The 19,871-nt window shown below is 53.1% G+C and overlaps 1 long non-coding RNA gene across 4 annotated transcripts in view; it reads right to left on the bottom strand.

The window, feature by feature from the left end:
* Positions 1 to 729: 729 nt before the first annotated feature.
* LOC137758394 (uncharacterized) overlaps positions 730 to 19,871 on the bottom strand; it is a 42,992-nt gene continuing 23,850 nt past the window's right edge. Inside the window, exons 2-5 of one of the 4 annotated variants that reach the window (XR_011072947.1) lie at positions 18,674 to 18,803; positions 18,156 to 18,287; positions 13,261 to 16,036; positions 730 to 2,114 (exon numbers count right to left, since the gene is read on the bottom strand). This is a non-coding gene — a long non-coding RNA (uncharacterized lncRNA). Of the gene's footprint in view, positions 16,037 to 18,155; positions 18,288 to 18,673; positions 18,804 to 19,871 lie in introns of all 4 variants that reach the window. The other 3 variants (XR_011072948.1, XR_011072949.1, XR_011072946.1) reach the window with 3 other exon arrangements.

Below are 19,871 nucleotides of genomic sequence, written 5' to 3'. Positions count from 1 at the left end.
AAAAAGTTGAACACCTATATACCCACTGCAGACTTTACAATTAGTATTTTGGAAAAAAAAAAAAAAAAAAAAAAAAAAAAGAACCTCAGTAAAAATGACTTAGAGTCTTCAATTAATCCTTTTCTTAGTAAAATTGGAGGGAGATAAACAACCTTAGTAATCGTTACGGATAATATCCGGACTATGGGTGTGTCATTGGCAATGATATTAGAACCATTCCTGGAGTATTACAATGGGCTGGTCATTGTCAAGGGCACTTTCAAATATTGTGCTGCTCTGCCCGAGCGCACTGCAGTGTAGATGTGATGAGTCCCACTTCACAGAACATAAACTGAGACTCAGACAGGATATATGATGCTTTATAACACCAAATACAGAAAAACTTAAAGAAAAAAATGTCCCGTAGTCAAATCAGTACTGTTATTTTAATCACTTTTTCTGCACTTGTATTATTAAAATTTTAACAAAATGAAATACTCCATCTAGTATTTTGTACCCTGCTTGTACACTACATCTTCCCACCATTAAATATTCTTGGAGAAAATCATTTGTAATGAATGAACTGTTTTCCATCCTTTTTTTAAAAAAAATCTTTATTGGAGTATAATTGCTTTACAATGGTGTGTTAGTTTCTGCTTTATAACAAAGTGAATCAGCTATACATACACATATATCCCCATATCTCCTCCCTCTTGCGTCTCCCTCCCACCCTCCCTATCCCACCCCTCTAGGTGGTCACAAAGCACCGAGCTGATCTCCCTGTGCTACGCGGCTGCTTCCCACTAGCGACCTATTTTACATTTGGTAGTATATATAAGTCCATGCCACTCTCTCACTTCGTCCCAGCTTCCCCTTCCCCTTCCCCGTGTCCTCAAGTCCATTTTCTACGTCTGCGTCTTTATTTTCCATTCTTAAGTTGGGCCATCCGTTATTTAACCACCCCCTATTGTGGGATTTTTAGGTAGCTTCTACTATTTTTTCTATTACACTACTGGCTGAGATGAATATTCTTGAACATAAGTCTTGCACATAAATTTGACTTTCACCTTAGGATAAGATCCTAAAAGCAAAATTACTGGCTCCAAGTGTATGAACATTTTAAGGCTGTTGATACACAAATTGCCAAATTACCCTCCAGAGGCTTCGCACCAATTTCCATCCCCATCAGCAGCAACAGATGAAAACGGCCTTTTCCTTACATCCTTAGCGGCCAATTTTGTGCGTTCTTAAAACTTTCTACCGATTAGATGAGCAAAAAAGAAATAGATTTATAACTTGCATTTCTTTGTTAGGTAGTGAAGTTGAACATCTTTCCATATTTATTGGGGATAAGCTTGTGTTCTATGGTGAATGCCCTGTCGCATCTTCTGCCCGTGTATCTATCACTGTGTTGGGAGATGCTGGGATGCAGAACCTTCTTCGGTGCCTGGTGTGGTTCTGCTCCTGCTGACACAGAGTCCTCTCTCCGTGGAAGATGGCTGCTCCATAGCACTGAGAAAAGTCAGCACCCCTACAGCCTGCCATGGGCCTGGAAGTGATGTCTCAGTGGCTCTGGAGGAATTACATTCAGGTCCCTGGATTTAGCAACTCACCAGCAACCAGAACTGGTACTTCAGGACTAAATGACTCTGCAGTGTATCAGTTCGCATGAACTTGACCTTCTTCCCACCTTTTCACCCAAGTGACTGAATCAGGCCAAGCTGCGGTGGAGACACAGCTTCGTCTCTCTTCTCCCGGGAGTGGGACTGAAAAGCCAGTACAGAGCAGATCATCCCTGCAGACACTCGCTGGGTGACCCCGGGGCACAGCAGGAGGAAAGAAGGGTGATCATCCTCACCCTTCTTGGAGGGTGGAGCCACGTTCCAAAAACAGATGCAGTAAGCACGAACCACACAACCACCCAGATGAACTTGAACTCAGCAGTTGGAATGAATAACCCCTCCTTTCTGCAAGTCACTGCTCACCCTGTGCCTCTCTCCATTGGTGAGTGGTTCCTTCTGGCTTGAAATCACTACTGGTGACTTACCACTGCTGGTGCTTTACATTGTTGTTTCCCCCACGAGAATGTCAAGTTCAGGGCATCCAGTTCCTCCGCGTGAAACCCTTTGTAGTTGCTATGGGTGAACGGATGAGTGAGTGATAAATGAACAAAACAATTTTTCCCTAGCACTTCCATGCTGTTTCTAAATGACAGATTTCCACAGCTCCCTCCCCGATACAACCACAGACTCTTTGAAGACATTTCTCTCTCTCCCCGCATGCCTGGCACAAAGGGGGATAAATGCTAATCGAGGGAATGAATGAAACAAACCTTATCTGGACCACAAGAACGCACGCCTACTTGAGCTCATCTTTTTTTTTTTTGATGTTTTACTTTAAATTTTATTTCCTGCCCCCAAACATCCGTTAAGCGCCCAGGAGAAGGAAAAGGGGATGTGACTAGCAATAGAGAGAAATCTTCTTCACAACAATGGCCATGGCAAGCTTAGGCACTTTTGGTGAAATCTCTCTGGGAAGTACTGGCAGAGGAATAAAAGGCAAACTGACACAGAAGTATTGCTTGGTGTGCATTTCCAGGCTCTGCCTTCTTTCTCATCTCTTGGTGGCAGGCGGAGGAAGAGGAGAAAAGGTTAAACTTTTTTATAAACCGGCAGAATAAGCTTATCACATCCTCTCACTATCTCTGCATAGGTTCTAGTCTCTGCAGCATTATATAAGCTTTGCCCAAAGTAATGAACAGTTGAAAGTCAAATGTAATACTTCACCAAACAACTTAAAAATGCTTGCACACCGGAAAGGATTAAGTTGCAGAGAACACAAATGGACCCAGAGCAACCTTTGCCAAAAGAGAATATTGTGCTAAATGGACAGCCATAGCTCTTTTCCATATGAAGAAACAGTCAGAAGGATACAAGAACTTGGTCAAAATCACACAAGTAAGTAGGACAGAATCTGGTCTGTCTGTCCCAAGGGTTGTGTTCTTTAACCACCAGGCTAGCTTTTCTCGAATCTGATTCATGCATAGCATAACTCTACACCTCTGTTTGCCTTGAATATTCCCTGTTTATACGTATGCCTGCTGCAGTTTTTCACATTGCCCACTTTGACTCCCAAAAGCAACCGAGAATACACAATAATTTGGTCACTCTATCCATGGACCACTGTGGTGGGACTACCCAGGAAGCTCATTAAAAGTGCAGCTTCCAGAGCCCTACTCCAGATCTAGATAAGTTTTCTGAGGGTTGGCTCAAGAATCCAGGTACAAGTCTTTTTAAGTGGTTTTGTGGAACCCCCCAGGTGAGTCTCTCGCTCTCTTAAGTTAATAAACCATTTATTCTGCCTCCCGCAGATGCCCAGCCAGGTCCTGTTGAGGTAGGAGTCCCCGCACCACATCAGAGGGATGCTCCCAGCCAAGTCATCTCTGGAGCCTTGGAGAATCTGAATGGTCTCGTGCTGGCCCACCTGCCATGACAAACCTCTTCCAGAGCATTCCCCTTCACATTTTACCTTCTACCACTCCCAAAGGCAGTCTGCTCCAATGAGGCCTGACTTCGTCTGTCCTAACGAGCACCCGCTCATTCAAGCAGTTTAGGAATGCAAGGTGCTGTGGTTCTCAACCAGGGTGGCCCAACCTCTAAAATAGTAGTCCAAGCAGTCTCTACCTCCTGGGCACATCCCCTCTGCAACAGCCCCAGTAAACGAATGTCCCATCCTTGCTTTTTCAAGGTCGGCAACAGGGAGTCCCCTCCTAAAGAAGGTTCTCTCGCATTGCCACACTCTCAAAGGCTGCCCCCAGTGTGCTTCCTTCCTGTGGGCCTGATCAGGCTAAGGGCAGAGTTGTCTCTTTCCTTCTCTGAGTCGGACCAAATCGTCTTAGTAACACCTCCTCACAGTGGTGACCATGTGTTTCACGGGGGCTGCTGCTGAGCCTTTATCTCATCCTTTCATGGTGGAGAGAGAGAGGATTATAATGATTTTTACTTCTAGGGGAGAGGGGAGTGTAATGATTATGTTGTCATTTTGTATCATGTCCTTTGGTCATGAACTTGTTTTGAATTTCATATGAAAATGGGCCCACCATTCCCACTTTGTGAGGTCATTCAGCACCCTCATTTTGCACCTTTAACATCTCTCTCAGTATCACTTGGAAATGTTTGAAATGGCATGAGCTTGTCCTCACATTCCTATCAGCTGTAAATCCGGAGCCCCAACATGAACCTAACCATTGAGCAGAACACCTCTCCACTACCGTGTAACACTGGGTAGGCCCCTTCGCCTCTTGGTTTTCTTCAGTCCTCAGTTGTGAAAATGTGAGGGTTCTATGAATTTACATTTGGGGCAGGACAAGGTCGAGGAGAGTGTGTCTTTGCTTTTATTCTTCCAAACTGGAATGTCTTCCCTCTCCTCCCCATGGGTCCAAATCTCACTTGTCCTTCAGGCCCACTGCCAAGGAGCCTTCCCTGATTCCCCAGTCCACACAAACCTCTGCCTCTTAGGGTCAGTGCCATACAACCTAGCTGTCTCTTACGTTAATCTTGCCTCTCAAGCCAGTCTCAGAAAGTGGGTCTCTCTTGCCCTCCTGGGGCCCCTGGGGCTGTGCCAGCCCACCGGCACGCCCCACGTGGGGTGTCTGCTAGAGTAGGGCATGGGTGGGGAGGCCCAGGTGTGAGGGGCCAGGCAGAGTACCTCTGCCTCCCCCCCTGCTCTCCTCCACAAAACTGCCCCTCCTCCTGAAGCCTGACCCCCAAGTCACACGTTCCTTATCATGACCTCACTGGGTAGTGATGACCTCACCGGCCTTCTAACAGTTTCCATGGCAGCGTAACTGCCAACGTGCTGCCCTCAGAGAAACTTCCCTGACAGTTCTCCACCAGATACCAATCTCTTTGGTTGTCTGAGAGAGAATGTGTGACCGGATCCTCTATCTTTACTCGAACCTGTGCTCTGTTCCATGGGTGGGCAGTGCGGCAGGTACACCGAGACCGGGCATCTCTACAGGAGGCATGGTGTCCATGCAACCTCACCTGGCTGCCTCATGTTCCTGTGGGGCTTGCCCACTACGTATACCTGAGCGCGGCCCCAGCTGTAAGTAATACCAGTGACCTGGGACACCTTCAGGGACCCACAGTGCTCACTGCTGAGGACAAGTGAAAGGTCATCCCCGGACAAGTGTGCAGGATGGTCCTGATCTTTATAAATGTAGCTTTCCCCTTTGGGCTACAGGATGCTTCCATTCAGACCCTTTCCTGATTGGCCTCTTAGCAAAAGACAAGTGCATTTTTGTTGGCAAATGGTAAATGGAGCAGTTTGAGGAAGAGGGCCACTCCTGAAACACACCTTCAAACCCAGGCACCTCTGTGCTGTCATGTAGACATCTATATCGGTGCCCTCAGACACATCCCATCCTGACCTGCTGAGTACTAGGGGAGAGGGTGGTGCCATATTGATGGGAAGACCGGAAGAACCAAGAGGGCTGTTGAAGTGCTAATGAGACTGGAGGGCTGAGGAGATGGTGTCCCAGGAGGCTGGGTTGATGTGAGCCTAGACTTGGTACCCAGAACGCGGTTCTCAGTCTCCTGATCACTCTGCCTCAGTATTTGGCCTTGTTCTAATCTACATAAGAGTATCAGAGGGCTAGAGTTCAGTGTGGTCGAAACAGGCAGTATAAATGGGGCCCAAGAGGGGTTGCCAAGGTGGGCGGGGTTCTTAACCAATTTATATTAGATTATTTTTTTCCAAAACTTGAAAGACATTTCCATTAAAGCCTCAGAAGTGACAGACTGCAAGAAATGTTTTCTCTGTTGTGGAAGGGAGAGATGGAGAGGCTCATGGTTGCAATGACTTTCGGGTTCTACTGTTTACCCTGGAAACGGTGAAGAGACTTCCTCATGTGCTGCAGCCGTAGGCTCTAGGAATTGCTTTTGCAGCCAGTGTCCCTTCTCTAGGGACCCATAGAGGTGATGGGCCAAGGCTGTGTTTTGGATGTCAAGTCGATTAAAGGTCTTCAGCCAGAAACTGGGAGAGACATGAGAGAGGGAAATTCTGGCAGGAGGCTGTGTACAGCAGAAGTGACTGATCAGTTCTGATTTTCTTTGCAGCAGCAGTGGCTCCCGTTTCTCCCCCTACCCCTGGTCACTACCATGTCCTCTACCGAGGGTGTGGAGAAACGCAGTTGGGCTGGCATGGGGAGACATACTGCCTGGTTGGTGGCTATCGGGCCTACGGGGATGTTCCTTTGGCCACGCCAGCAAAGGTGGAAGCAGAGAAGCCAGTCCCCAGACATGCTCCCAAGAGAAAGCACGCTCCGGAAGAGTCAGACGAAGACCTGGGTTGCCCCAGACCCAAAATCCGGCGATGGGAGCATTCAAGCAGCTTCGGACTACAAGGTGCTTTGATTCTCAAGCAGGGTGGCCCAACCTCTGGGCACATCCCCTCTGCAACAGCCCCAGTAAACGAATGTCCCATCCTTACTTTCTCAAGGTCGGCAACAGGGAGTCCCCTCCTAAAGAAGGTTCTCTCGCATTGCCACACTCTCAAAGGCTGCCCCCAGTGTGCTTCCTTCCTGTGGGCCTGATCAGGCTAAGGGCAGAGTTGTCTCTTTCCTTCTCTGAGTCGGACCAAATCGTCTTAGTAACACCTCCTCACAGTGGTGACCATGTGTTTCACGGGGGCTGCTGCTGAGCCTTTATCTCATCCTTTCATGGTGGAGAGAGGGAGGATTATAATGATTTTTACTTCTAGGGGAGAGGGTGGTGCCATATTCATGGGAAGACCGGAAGAACCAAGAGGGCTGTTGAAGTGCTAATGAGACTGGAGGGCTGAGGAGATGGTGTCCCAGGAGGCTGGGTTGATGTGAGCCTAGACTTGGTACCCAGAACGCGGTTCTCAGTCTCCTGATCACTCTGCCTCAGTATTTGGCCTTGCTCTAATCTACATAAAAGTATCAGAGGGCTAGAGTTCAGTGTGGTCGAAACAGGCAGTATAAATGGGGCCCAAGAGGGGTTGCCAAGGTGGGCGGGGTTCTTAACCAATTTATATTAGATTTTTTTTTTCCAAAACTTGAAAGACATTTCCATTAAAGCCTCAGAAGTGACAGACTGCAAGAAATGTTTTCTCTGTTGTGGAAGGGAGAGATGGAGAGGCTCATGGTTGCAATGACTTTCGGGTTCTACTGTTTTCCCTGGAAACGGTGAAGAGACTTCCTCATGTGCTGCAGCCGTAGGCTCTAGGAATTGCTTTTGCGGCCAGTGTCCCTTCTCTAGGGACTCATAGAGGTGATGGGCCAAGGCTGTGTTTTGGATGTCAAGTCGATTAAAGGTCTTCAGCCAGAAACTGGGAGAGACATGAGAGAGGGAAATTCTGGCAGGAGACTGTATACAGCAGAAGTGACTGACCAGTTCTGATTTTCCTTGCAGCAGCAGTTCCTTTGGCCAGGCCAGCAAAGGTGGAAGCAGAGAAGCCAGTCCCTAGACGTGCTCCCAAGAGAAAGCGCGCTCCGGAAGAGTCAGACGAAGACCTGGGTTGCCCTAGACCCAAAATCCGGCGATTGGAGCATTCATGCAGCTTCGGACTGCAAGGTGCTTTCATTCTCAAGCAGGGTGGCCCAACCTCTGGGCACATCCCCTCTGCAACAGCCCCAGTAAACGAATGTCCCATCCTTACTTTCTCAAGGTCGGCAACAGGGAGTCCCCTCCTAAAGAAGGTTCTCTCGCATTGCCACACTCTCAAAGGCTGCCCCCAGTGTGCTTCCTTCCTGTGGGCCTGATCAGCCTAAGGGCAGAGTTGTCTCTTTCCTTCTCCGAGTCGGACCAAATCGTCTTAGTAACACCTCCTCACAGTGGTGACCATGTGTTTCACGGGGGCTGCTGCTGAGCCTTTATCTCATCCTTTCATGGTGGAGAGAGGGAGGATTATAATGATTTTTACTTCTAGGGGAGAGGGTGGTGCCATATTGATGGGAAGACCGGAAGAACCAAGAGGGCTGTTGAAGTGCTAATGAGACTGGAGGGCTGAGGAGATGGTGTCCCAGGAGGCTGGGTTGATGTGAGCCTAGACTTGGTACCCAGAACGCGGTTCTCAGTCTCCTGATCACTCTGCCTCAGTATTTGGCCTTGCTCTAATCTACATAAAAGTATCAGAGGGCTAGAGTTCAGTGTGGTCGAAACAGGCAGTATAAATGGGGCCCAAGAGGGGTTGCCAAGGTGGGCGGGGTTCTTAACCAATTTATATTAGATTTTTTTTTTCCAAAACTTGAAAGACATTTCCCTTAAAGCCTCAGAAGTGACAGACTGCAAGAAATGTTTTCTCTGTTGTGGAAGGGAGAGATGGAGAGGCTCATGGTTGCAATGACTTTCGGGTTCTACTGTTTACCCTGGAAACGGTGAAGAGACTTCCTCATGTGCTGCAGCCGTAGGCTCTAGGAATTGCTTTTGCAGCCAGTGTCCCTTCTCTAGGGACCCATAGAGGTGATGGGCCAAGGCTGTGTTTTGGATGTCAAGTCGATTAAAGGTCTTCAGCCAGAAACTTGGGAGAGACATGAGAGAGGGAAATTCTGGCAGGAGACTGTACAGCAGAAGTGACTGATCAGTTCTGATTTTCTTTGCAGCAGCAGTTCCTTTGGCCACGCCAGCAAAGGTGCAGGCAGTGAAGCCAGTCCCCAGACGTGCTCCCAAGAGAAAGCACTCTCCGGAAAAGCCGCACAAAGATCTGGGTTGCCCCAGACCCAAAATCCGGCGATTGGAGCATGGTGCCAGGAGGTAGACCCCACAGCATCTTGCTGGCTGAGGCACTCTGAAGAGAGGGCAATGGTTTAACTGCCTAAGGCAGCGAATGCCTCTTCCTGCAGTGACCCACCCCGTCCCCCCACTGCCCACTGCCACAGATCACAACCTGCGTCGTTCTGTTTGAGCCTTCCTCAGCCAGGAGCCTCCTGCCACACTAAATGGCCAAAAGCAAGGAGCCTCAGAAACTGAGGTTTGAAATGAGAGTCTGCCCTGAACATCCCAGGGCTGAAGCTGGCCTGGAAGAAAACGTGACGTTCCTCTGCTCAATCCTCAGGGGCCCCTTTGTCAGCTGAAGACAGAAAAGTCTGCACTCTGCGAGCCGAGAAGAATGCAGGAGCAGAGACAGGGTGCAGAGAAGCCTTAGCAGTCTACCACATGGGCTCCTGCTCTGAGCCATTGTCAGCGGCCACCACCACAAACCAGGGGGGAGCTGGGTTCTTTGAAACTGAAAGCAGCAATCTGTGGCTTCCCAAAGAGCCTCCTGCCTGGGGTCTCAGGAGGCAGGATAGAGAGACCCAGGAAGACCTGCTCCCTGAAGCAAGAACAGGATGGAGAGTCAAGCAGCACGCACCCTGCCCCGAGGTTCACATGCTCCTTTATTCCCAGCCCTTTCTGTCCCCAGGGGGGGTCCCTTACTGCTCAATGTTTTTCTGTAACAGACTTCTAGGGTCGCCAGTGCTCACACTTAGGTCACTACCCCTGCGCTAGGCACTCCTGCTACCCGGGAAAGGTTCCAAAGGTGGAACAGCTCCAGGGGGTGCCAGGGATCAGAGCAAAAACTTGAGAGGCTGGGGATGAAGGAGTTTGGGCACAGTCCCTAAAGCATCTCAGTGGTTGAGCTTCTGTGAGAAGGCACATCCCCTCTGTGTGTGTGTGTGTGCTGGGGGGAGGGGGTCCCCAGAGGAGGCCGCTAGGGGGAGGGCCTGAGGCTGGAAATGGAGAATGGCGTGCGGCCTCTGAGCAAGCACAGGCACTTAGCCCTTGAGGTTTCTGGGAAAGGTAGAGCCACAAGGGCCTCGAGATAAGGCAAGTGTAGCAGCAGAACCCAGGTGCCAGGTCTTTCCTCAGAACCTACACTTCTTCACGAGGCCAGGCCTTCCATGCTGAGGTAGGAGGGATCCTGGCCAGAAGGTCGGCCAGCAGCCCTGGGAGGAAGGTTGCTGCGATGGGGGCTCTGCTGCCATGGAAATGACTTCATTTCCTTCCACTCAAATAGCCTACTGACTGGGTTCCTGCTCTGTTGAGGAAAAGGGTCGTTGACTCTCCCCAGAAGGTGTTCAGTTCACATCCCAAAAGTCCCTCTCTTCAGGCCCTGGGGAGGTGTAGCAGCTCCTGAGGGCGCTCTTTCCTGAGGCTGGCTGACAGAAGTGGGCGGGGGGGGGTTTCCTGAGAGTTCCCGGGTGCTGGTTGAAGTCCCCAGAGAATGGTCATGCAGGTTGGGGAGTCAAGTAGGTGGAGAGAGAAGGTCGGAGGCAGAGGGCCCCTTCCTGAATCCAGAGCTCACAAGGTTCCCCCCCCCATTTCCAGAAACTCTCTCTTCCCCCACACCAGCCCACATGGCCCCGTACCGGGAGACCGGGAGCCCAGAGCACCTGTGGCCGCAGAGACACTGGCACGCAGCCCTCGGAGTGGGCGGGGCCGGCTGCAGGCAGATGGGGACGCGGTGTGCTCCCGGGAGGCCTCGGGCTGAAGGTGGCCCTCTGAGAGAAGCGGCCCAGCTTGGCCAGGAAGGTTAGAGGCGGGGGAGAGCAGCCTAGGGCGCCCCCTCGGAGCAGTGGGAGTGGGAAGAGGCGCAGGGGCGGAGGGAAGCCGCGACGGGAGGCGAGTGGGCTCTCAGCAGAGGCCAGCTTAGCCCGCGGGAGCTGCCTCTGAGCAGGGGGCGGGAGGGCAGTGCCGCCCCGGGGCTGCCGGGCTTCGCGGATCGCGGCTCTCCGCACACGGCTCGCAGGGCCCTGTGACTCTGTATCCCCTCCCTCACCCCGCCCCCCTCGCGAGGCCGCGCCGCTGGGTGGCCTGTGTGGACGGGCACAACCCCATCGCCCGCCCCTCTCACACCCGCCTCTGCCCACCTGCCTGGCCCTGCGCAGCTTGTGGCCCGGGGGCCTCGAAGGTCCCCGCGCTCTCAGCCAGCGGCCTCTGCTGTGTCTGCTGCTGCTGCTGCTGCTGCTGTGTCTGCTGCTGCGGCCGGGAACCCGCGTCCAGACCACGCCGGGCACCTCCAGCACCCCGAGTCCGCGGGAGCGCACGCGGGCCCTGAGGCGGGACTTCCCGCTTGTGGACGGGGGGGCTGCAGTGTGTGCGGGCTGGTGGGGGCCGGTGGGGGCCTAGCCTGGCCCTGGGCAGGGGAGGAGGTCCGGAGCATGCACAGCTAGTGGGGAGGCTCCCTCACACCACCCCTGGACGTCCTCTCCATCATCTGTGGATGCCCTTCCCCTTCTCTGTCATCCCCTCCCTGGTGGGAACCCCTCAGCCCAGGCCTCAGCTGCTCCTAGTATAGTCTGTGTGACAGTGTGAGGTGGGGGACCCCCCGGCTGGCCCAGGCCAGGCAATGTGTCCTGCCTGATCCCAAGACCTAAGGAGCCCACCCATTTGCCTTGACCTCCCTCCAGCCACAACGACATGCCCCTGGTCCTGAGGCAGTTTTACCACAATGGGCTCCAGGATGTTAATCTGTGCAATTTCAGCCATGGCCAGACCAGCTTGGACAGGCTGAAAGACGGTCTCGTGGGTGCCCAGGTACCAAAGGGACACACAAGGTGCCACCGCGGCTGCTGGGGAATGTGGGGCAGTTTGGGGGCCTCAGAGACCACAGGTGAGTCGCACTGGAACTAAGTTACCATAGTGGCCTAGAAAGTGCCATGCCATGGATGCTGGGGGCTACAGGGGTCACAGCGAGCCAACCTGACGGGCATCCAAGTACCACAGAAAAAGCAACGCATTCCATGTGACTTCTGGGCACAGTGAGTGCTGTGCCAGCTGAGGAGGCTATGAGAAGCCCAAGGAGTTCCAAAGCCCAAACCAAGCCCTGGCCTTCCCTCAGTTCCGGTCAGCCTACGTCCCATGCCAGACCCACGAACGGGATGCTGTGCGCCTCACCCTGGAGCAAATTGACCTCATCCGCCTCATGTGTGCCTCCTATTCTGAGCTGGAGCTTGTGACCTCACTTAAAGGTAGACGGGGGACTTGCCTGGTAGTCCAGAGGTTAAGACTCTACGCTTCCACTGCAGGGGGCTCGGGTTTGATCCCCGGTGGGGGAACTAAGAGCCCTCATGCTGCGCGGCACGACCAAAAAAAAAAAAAAAAAAGGTAAACAGACTGGTGGTGGTAGGTGTTAGGGACTTCAGTAAGCTACCCCTGCCTCTGAAAATGATCATCTGACCTACCTGCCCCCAGCTCTCAACAATACCCGGAAGTTGGCTTGCCTCATTGGTGTGGAGGGCGGCCACTCACTGGACAGTAGCCTCTCCATCCTGCGTACCTTCTATGCGCTGGGTGTGCGCTACGTGACACTCGCCCACACCTGCAACACGCCCTGGTGAGCGCAGTGCAGATGGTAAGGGCCCAGTGAGGCAGGGATCTGCCCAAGATCACGCTGGGGCCCAAAGCAAGTTTACCCCTGGGATCCGGCCCTGAACCTGGGGTGGGGAGGGGAATGGAGGTTCGCAGAACAAGACTGAATCCCCAGAAGGGCCCTCCTACTGCCAGGCACAGCCCAGTTTGGGTCCCTCCTCTTGCACCAGGGAGTTGCAGGTGTAGACGGTTCGACAGAACCTCTTTCTAGGCTCTTGTAGCCAAGTCATGGCCACCAGTCAGACTGCCTCCTGGCCATCCTGCAGGGCACAGAGCTCAGCAAAGGGTATCCACCCCTTCTACAGCAATGTCAGTCGGCTGACCGGCTTGGGCGAGGTAAGGACCCGGGTTCCATACCCTGCCCCACATGAATGTACAGACCCGCCTGTTCCCTACAGATAAATGCACACAAGGTAAATGCAGCCTTGATGCCCTCTCCCCATCCTGTCCCTGCAGAAGGTGGTGGCAGAAATGAACCGCCTGGGCATGATGGTGGACTTGTCCCATGTCTCGATGCTGTGGCACGGCGAGCCCTAGAAGTGTCACCGGCACCTGTCATCTTCTCCCACTCAGCCGCCCGGGGTGTGTGCAAGAACACTCGGAATGATCCTGATGATATCCTGCAGCTTCTGGTGAGAGACTGCCCTGGCCCTCAAACCTAAAGCAAGAGGTTCAAACCGGGAGCCCTTGAACCTGAGCCTCTTCTCCCTCAATTTCCTCAAACCCCAGGTTAAATATCTTCTGCCCCCAAAACCCACGGTCCACAGCCCCTGAACTCTTGAGCCCTAGGTGGGGGTCTAGGTGGTAAGATACTCCACCAAACCCGGAAACCCAGGGCCAAGACACCACCCAGACCAGGGCTGCGGCTCCTCCATTCACACAAACCCAGAGAGGAGACGACTCTGACCTCAACACCTTCCTCACAGGGGCCGAGAGAGTGAACAGGCAGGTGGCTGTGCTGGGGGCCAAGCTGACTGTCCACCGGTCCGCCCCTGCAGAAGAAGAACGGTGGCATCGTGACGGTGCCCTTGTCCGTGCGGGTGCTGCAGTGCAACCCGTTAGCCAACGTGCCTACTGTGGCAGGTGAGCCTCACCCTGGGCTCTCTGAAAACTCTGATTTGGAGCTGAAGCTGGGTCCAAACTTGGGGAGGACTTCAGAAGAGCCCCAGTGGTTTGACCCACCTGTTGGCAATAGGTACAGCTCCCAAAAACCCAATAATGGACGGTACACAGCACCTTGGTGCCATGTGGAACTGGAGCCACGGAATCAAAACTGCGGTACTGATGGGTATCAGGGAGGCTGTCAGACACAGAGCCCGGGTGCTGCCCATCTGTGCCTCTGCAGGGGCTCCTAAAGCGCACTGCCCCTACCTCTGGCCAAGGGACTGGACAGCTCCTTAGGTCTCTGGGGTCTTCATCAGTTGTACTCCTGTTCCTCTCTCATCCTCCACACCCGGGGAAAGGAGCCCCCACAGGTTCTCAAGGAGACTGGGAGGCAGGGTGAATCGTGGGTGGGAAATGGCCCAAACAGGGGGCTCTGGGGTCCACTCCAAATCTGAAGTCCAGTCTAGAGCCAGCTGGGATCACTTCAGACCAAACCTCAGGGCCCTCGAGCTGGTACTCTCGGTGCCAGGCCACGAAGGAACTGGACTGTTTGGCCTACAGGCTGCAAAAAGGGGAATCAACAGAGGCCAGTCATCACCCCCACCCCTGCCCTGGAAGCCCCACACTGCTGACTTCCCATTCTTCAGATCACTTCGACCACATCAGGGCAGTCACTGGATGCAAGTTCATCGGGATTGGCGGAGATTGTGACGGGGCTGGCCGGTGAGTGCTTCCCCATGGCTTGTCTCAGGCTGGCTGGGCAGCAGTGCGGCTTTCACAGCCACCGTGCCCACCACACTGTGGTCCTCATGGCCTTGACCATAGCCTCAGGTGTGCTGGCCCAACTGGTATCTCCCCTCTCCCAGGGTCTGCTTCCTGGGCTCTCCTGTCTGTTTGGCCCTACTCTAGGTCATCATATTTGTCTACAACACCACACAGAGCTCATCTGCCCAGCATCTGCGCCCATCCAGTGCCAGCAGACCCCACGGCCTCTGAGCAGACTCTTAGCAAGGTCTGGGCTGGGCTGACCATCTTCTCTGCCTGCAGCTGGGTCTGTGCATGCAGGGGGGTCAACCCAGTTCTTAAAAAGCTTTTCTTCTCTTTATAAATGGAGGCAAAAATTGCATTCAGTGAAAGGCATAGATCTTAACAGTACAATTCAATGAGTTTTGACGAATAGTCGAGGCGCTTTTGGGGCCTTCCTTTGAAGGATGAAGAGCAGGAGTGAATCATTTACTCTCTCCAAGTCTCCATTTTCCATATCTGACCAGGGCTGGGGTTCAGTGGACCCTGGACACATAGGGCTCTGGTTCTGACTCAGGACCAGGGAACAGGTCTGAGGCCCAATAGCTGGCTGGCTGGCGGCCACACAGGTTCCCACAGGGGCTGGAGGACGTGTCCATATAGCCGGTACTGATAGAGGAGTTGCTGAGGCGTGGCTGGAGTGACGAAGAGCTCTGGGGTGTGCTTCGAGGAAACGTGCGGCGGGTCTTCAGACAGGTGGAACAGGCATGCTGGGCTGGGCAAAAGAGGAGCTCTGAGCAGGTGGTCTGAGCAGGTGTACGTGGGGGTGCTGTGAGAGGTGCTGCCCGCTGAGTGCCGCCTCCAGGTACGGGAGGAGAACGAGGGACAGAGTCCCTTGGAGGATGAGTTCCCAGATGAGCAGCTGGGCAGCTCTTGCCGCTCCGTCCTCCCACGTCTGCATCAGAGAGAGGATCTGGCTCCAGACCAGAAACTAACCAGAGCTGCGGTTCGTGGGAATCCCATTTTGTCACCTAAGTGGGCATTCTCAAAATCTTGCCCCCACATGGGCCCAGGCCTCACAGTTATTGCTGCCTTCCCAGTCCTCATTGTTTGGCTCTGGTGATCCAGTTAATCCTGCCAGATGTCACTTTGGCAGCCACAGATACCCCCCCAAAGTTTCCTTGCATGCGAGCACAAACATTTCCTATGTATTATTCTCTTCTGATAATTCCTTCAATGTATCCCTTCTGGCTTTGTGCAAAGCGATCCTTTGTTTTGTACACGGGGACCACATCTGGGAAAACATCGCCGCACCCTCATAAGTGACAGGGGGAGACCCGAACTGGCCAAGCCATGACAGGAGCTCGCCGCTGCTGAGCTCTACAGATCCCGCCCCTTCCACACAGTTCGCCAATTCCGCGGCGAGCTCATCTTTCTTGATGTTCTTCCCTTAGGAGACGTGTACAATGCAGCAGGATTCTCAACCCGTTCCCCGTGGTCACTTGTGCTAGATGGAGCTTTGCAGTGTTCTGTGCCGGCCGTGGGCCGCTGGTGGAACACTGTGTGACAACTGCCTGCACAGGACTTCAGGGTTAATGAAATGTCTGTCTTCCCAGCCTGACGCTGCTGAAAACCACGCTTCCCAGAGAAGGAGAGAGATCCAGCTGGTCCACACCTGCATACACATTTGTTGACATGTGCAGATGACAGCAGGCTCTAGCAGGACCCACATCAGCCTAAATTCAAGAACTCCGGTGCCAGCCCTTGACAGCAGCTGAAGCGGGGGTTTACAAGGGATGCAACCTCGAACCATACCCTAGGCTGAATCAGAGGTGCTGTTGGAAGAAATAGGCCGTTGTGTCACTTTCCCGAAGAGTTCGGCCACGAGAAAAGTCCCCCAGAGCCCAGCACTGTGGGAGAGGCCTCACCCACAGGGCAGGGCAAGTGTCCCAGGCAGGGTGCCCCGCGCCCGCCACCCCGCCAACGCAGCAGGAAGGTGCCCCCGCTACGCCCCAGACAACGGGAGCTCTCCCTTCCTGAATAATTGAGCTTCTCATCCAAAAGAGGTTCTCTTCCCACCCAAACATTAGAGCTTCTAAATATTTCAGGATCCCTGGGTTGTAGAGGGTCACTCGCCGTGCCCTTTGGATAAAGGAAGCCAACGTCAGCTGCTTCTGGGCTGGCCTTGAACAAAACCATCAAGATGGAAAATCTCTGCTCCTGCCCTTCCTCCCGTCACCCCCCCTCAAGCCTTTCCTGCTGCGTGCAATGACCCGGCTCTTTTGTGAGCAGGTGAAGAACACCCACGGTGCGTGCAGTTCTGTGGTCCCTGCAGAGATGAGGTGGGTGCGGGGGACCCTCAACCATGCTGGCCTCTGCTGCCGTCCCCAGGGCCCTTGATACGGGCTTCAGCACAGCACAGCCAGCCTCAGGAGGCCTGTGGGACCACTGGGGCCCCGGTGGCGATCCCCTGGATGTTCCTGGGAACGCTCCCACGGCTCCAAGGCGAGCTCTGCCAGCACCCAACTCCACCAAGCTGGCACTCCTTACCTTTTCCGGATTCCGTTCGCAGCTCCCTCCTCATACGCATTCTCAAAGCTTCCAAGAGGGGTGACCCCACTTCTCTGCTACAACTCCACCCTGAAGGCAGCCCCCGCCTGACAGCACCGCCCGCCCCCCCGGCAGGGCAGCCCTGAGTAGCTGCCCCTCCACGTGGACTGTCCGTTCCCAGGTCCCACGCCAGCCCGCCGAGGGGTGGAGCCTCCAGGAGAGCCACTGTCCGCTCGCACTGCCCCAGCATCACCACCGCCACTTGCCGCCACTCTGCACTTGCCTCCTGTGTGCTTCCCCACCCCGGTCCCCTGCGTGGGTCCCCCGCTGCGCGTACACAAGCCTGTGCAGAGACAGAGCACAGCCACCAAGTCTGAGCCTCGCCGCTGACGTCTGTGCTTGGAGAGGCTGGAGGAAGCTGCTCCCCAGTCGCCTTCACCGCAGGGTCCTGGTACCCAGTCTGCCTCCAGCAGGGAGGTGATGGGACCCCACGGAAGGATGCCCAGAAGCTCTCCCGGCCTGCGGGGTCTGGGGCTGTTCAGCTCTCTAATGCTGGGTCCTTCGGAGATAAAGTCTTCAGTCACCTGCCTGGGCACCCCATCCCCTCTGAAGATACAAACTAAACCTCCTCCAGGGTCTTGGCCTGGAGGGAGGAGCCGCCCAGGGTCAAAGCCCATCCCTCTCTCTTCCCACCTCTAGACCTGTGGGAAGGGCTCAGGCTAAACTCCCGGTGCCTCTTCTCTCAAACCCTCAAATGATAAGAGAAGAGATATGTCTGTCCACCTTGCAGGGTCCTTACTCCGCCTGCCAGTAGGTGACATGGTCCTGGAGGTGCTTCTTAACTGCCAGTCTCACTGTCTTAGCCTCAGAGTTACACACGCCCAGGAAGGACCCCGGGTACACGGCGTCCCGTTACTCCCAACTCTACTCCTGAGCGTCAGGGTTAGCTGACAGCAGGGGACAACCCATTTCAGGGATTTCTCATTTCCAAGGGCTCTTGAATGCAGAAAGAGCCCTAAGAGTCAAAGGAATTTGGCTCCAGTGGTGAAGTTACAAGTCATCTGGCAAACACTTACAGCTGGAGGGCCAACTAAGCACCCCCTTAAATCTCACCACACAAGACTCTGCTGATCCGGGCTGGCCGGTGTGGTTCTCCTAAGGTTGCTTGTGATATCGATCATCTTGCTGTACCTCCCAGTTAAAGATACAGCCTTAGGAAGATGGCTGGACCCAGACCATCAGGCAATCATATTTACCCATTGACCTACCCTCTTCCTCCCTCCTTCCTCCCTCACTTTGGAAGCTTTAGCGAAACATATTTCACTTCCCACTTTAAAATGAAATCATTAGCCTCTAAATAATGCACCTTGCATGGATAGGAGGGCAGGCAGTCTGCACACACACCTGTGCTGGTCGCTCTGCCCAGTGAAAGGGAGGAGCAGAGTATTCCCCAAGGGGCTTTCTCGGAGCTTCGGAGGCTGAAATTTGAGGGTTGACGGGGTGTACGCGTCAGGAAGTGAAAGAGAGAGACTCCAGCTGCGGGGGAGAAGGGGAGAGACTCTCAGTGGTCTTCCTAGGTAGTGAGCTGTCGGAGCGAGTGGCATTCCTCCCCACCTCGCCCATGAAACTGTAAACACAGCACATGTCTCTGTGTCCTTTTCCTAACAATGAATTATTTTTTAAAATATTTTAACTCTGTGTGTTGTTGTACAGGAGGGTCACTGAGGGATATATTTGAGACTAGGACCCCTAACTCCATGAATTAGTTAAAAAGTTAATATCTGATGCAAAGTTAATATCTGATGCAGCCAGGACGTTGCAAAGCCTCTTGGGACCCCAGGCACCCAGGATCGCTGTGCACGGAAGAGCCAGCTGCCCATTCGCTGCTCATCCCCCTGCAGGCTCCCCTGTCACTTGCTTACCTGGCCTCCTGTCTGTATGTTCCCTGTTGCAGCTCACGGTGCTTGACTAACTGAGCCCGAAGCATTCAGAGCCTCTTCTGCTGGGTGCTCAGAGCACTGATCCCAAGAGCTGCACCACCAAAACAGGATTCTAAGGGTCGACAAAATGGGAAATCTTGCAGTTTATCCTCTTTCTAAGGATCCACTGTACTTTTGGTTAGTAAAGCCTCTTAGGTAACCTTTAAGAAAGACACCTGGGTTTTTTTCCAAACTCACTCAACTTTTCCCATAATGAAATTTTTATTAATATCCTGCAGACTTGTGCTTCACAAAAACACTCAGGAAGTCTTTTCCAGAAGCGTATAGGTCGTGTCTGCAACAGTAGTTCTCGTGCAAATGCAGCAGTGAACTTTGCATGACTGTTTCAAGGATGTTTAATGAAAGCCAAGGGCATGATTCCTAAAATGCAATTCAGTGAAGATAATTATAAATAAACTAATACGGTTCAAGTAACTGGCCTTCTGGTAGACCAGTGAGAGGCATCTGCCTCAGAATGCCTACAGGGGTGGATGGGGCGGGGGACCTTGGATGGTCACTCCTAGAGGGCACTCCTCTCCCAGACTTTGTAAGTACTAAACAGCCCACAATTCGAGGTTAGACTCTCAGAGGGAAATCAAAAGCACTGTTATCTTGCTTTAATAATTGAGGATAGGATCTATATGCTTTGGAGAGGAGAAAAGCAAATGGCAGAGATGCCATCCAAGTAGGAAACTTGGTGAGCTAATCAGTATTCTCCCCTGAATGGAAGTCTCTATCCTCCTCCAGGACTGAGGCAGGGACGGACTTGCCTGAGGTCATATAGTGAGTTGGTAAGAGGAGAAAGTCACATCCAGTTCCCTGACTCTGTTCAGTGATTACTCACCCTACCAACAACCCAAAGACCTCAGCTCTTCTTGACTATCTTGAACTGAGTTGTGGGCTTGTAAGGTGCCCAGAAGTTTTGTATGGTTTTGTGTTATTTCTAGTAAGTAGCTGGAAGTCTGAGACCACGGTTGATGCACAACCAGAGGAAAGGGAAGGAAAAGAGGAAAAAGTAGATGAAGTGCGTCCTCCTGAACTCTTGCTATTTTGGTTTCAAACTTCACTTCTCCGTACTCTAACCATGAAAATACCGATGGTCATGGTGATGGCAGTGGCTGTGCTTTACTGAGCACCCACT

Source organism: Eschrichtius robustus, unplaced genomic scaffold, assembly GCF_028021215.1.
Source record: "Eschrichtius robustus isolate mEscRob2 unplaced genomic scaffold, mEscRob2.pri scaffold_819, whole genome shotgun sequence".
Lineage (NCBI taxonomy): Eukaryota > Metazoa > Chordata > Mammalia > Artiodactyla > Eschrichtiidae > Eschrichtius > Eschrichtius robustus.
This window is presented reverse-complemented; position numbering and strand designations above follow the sequence as displayed.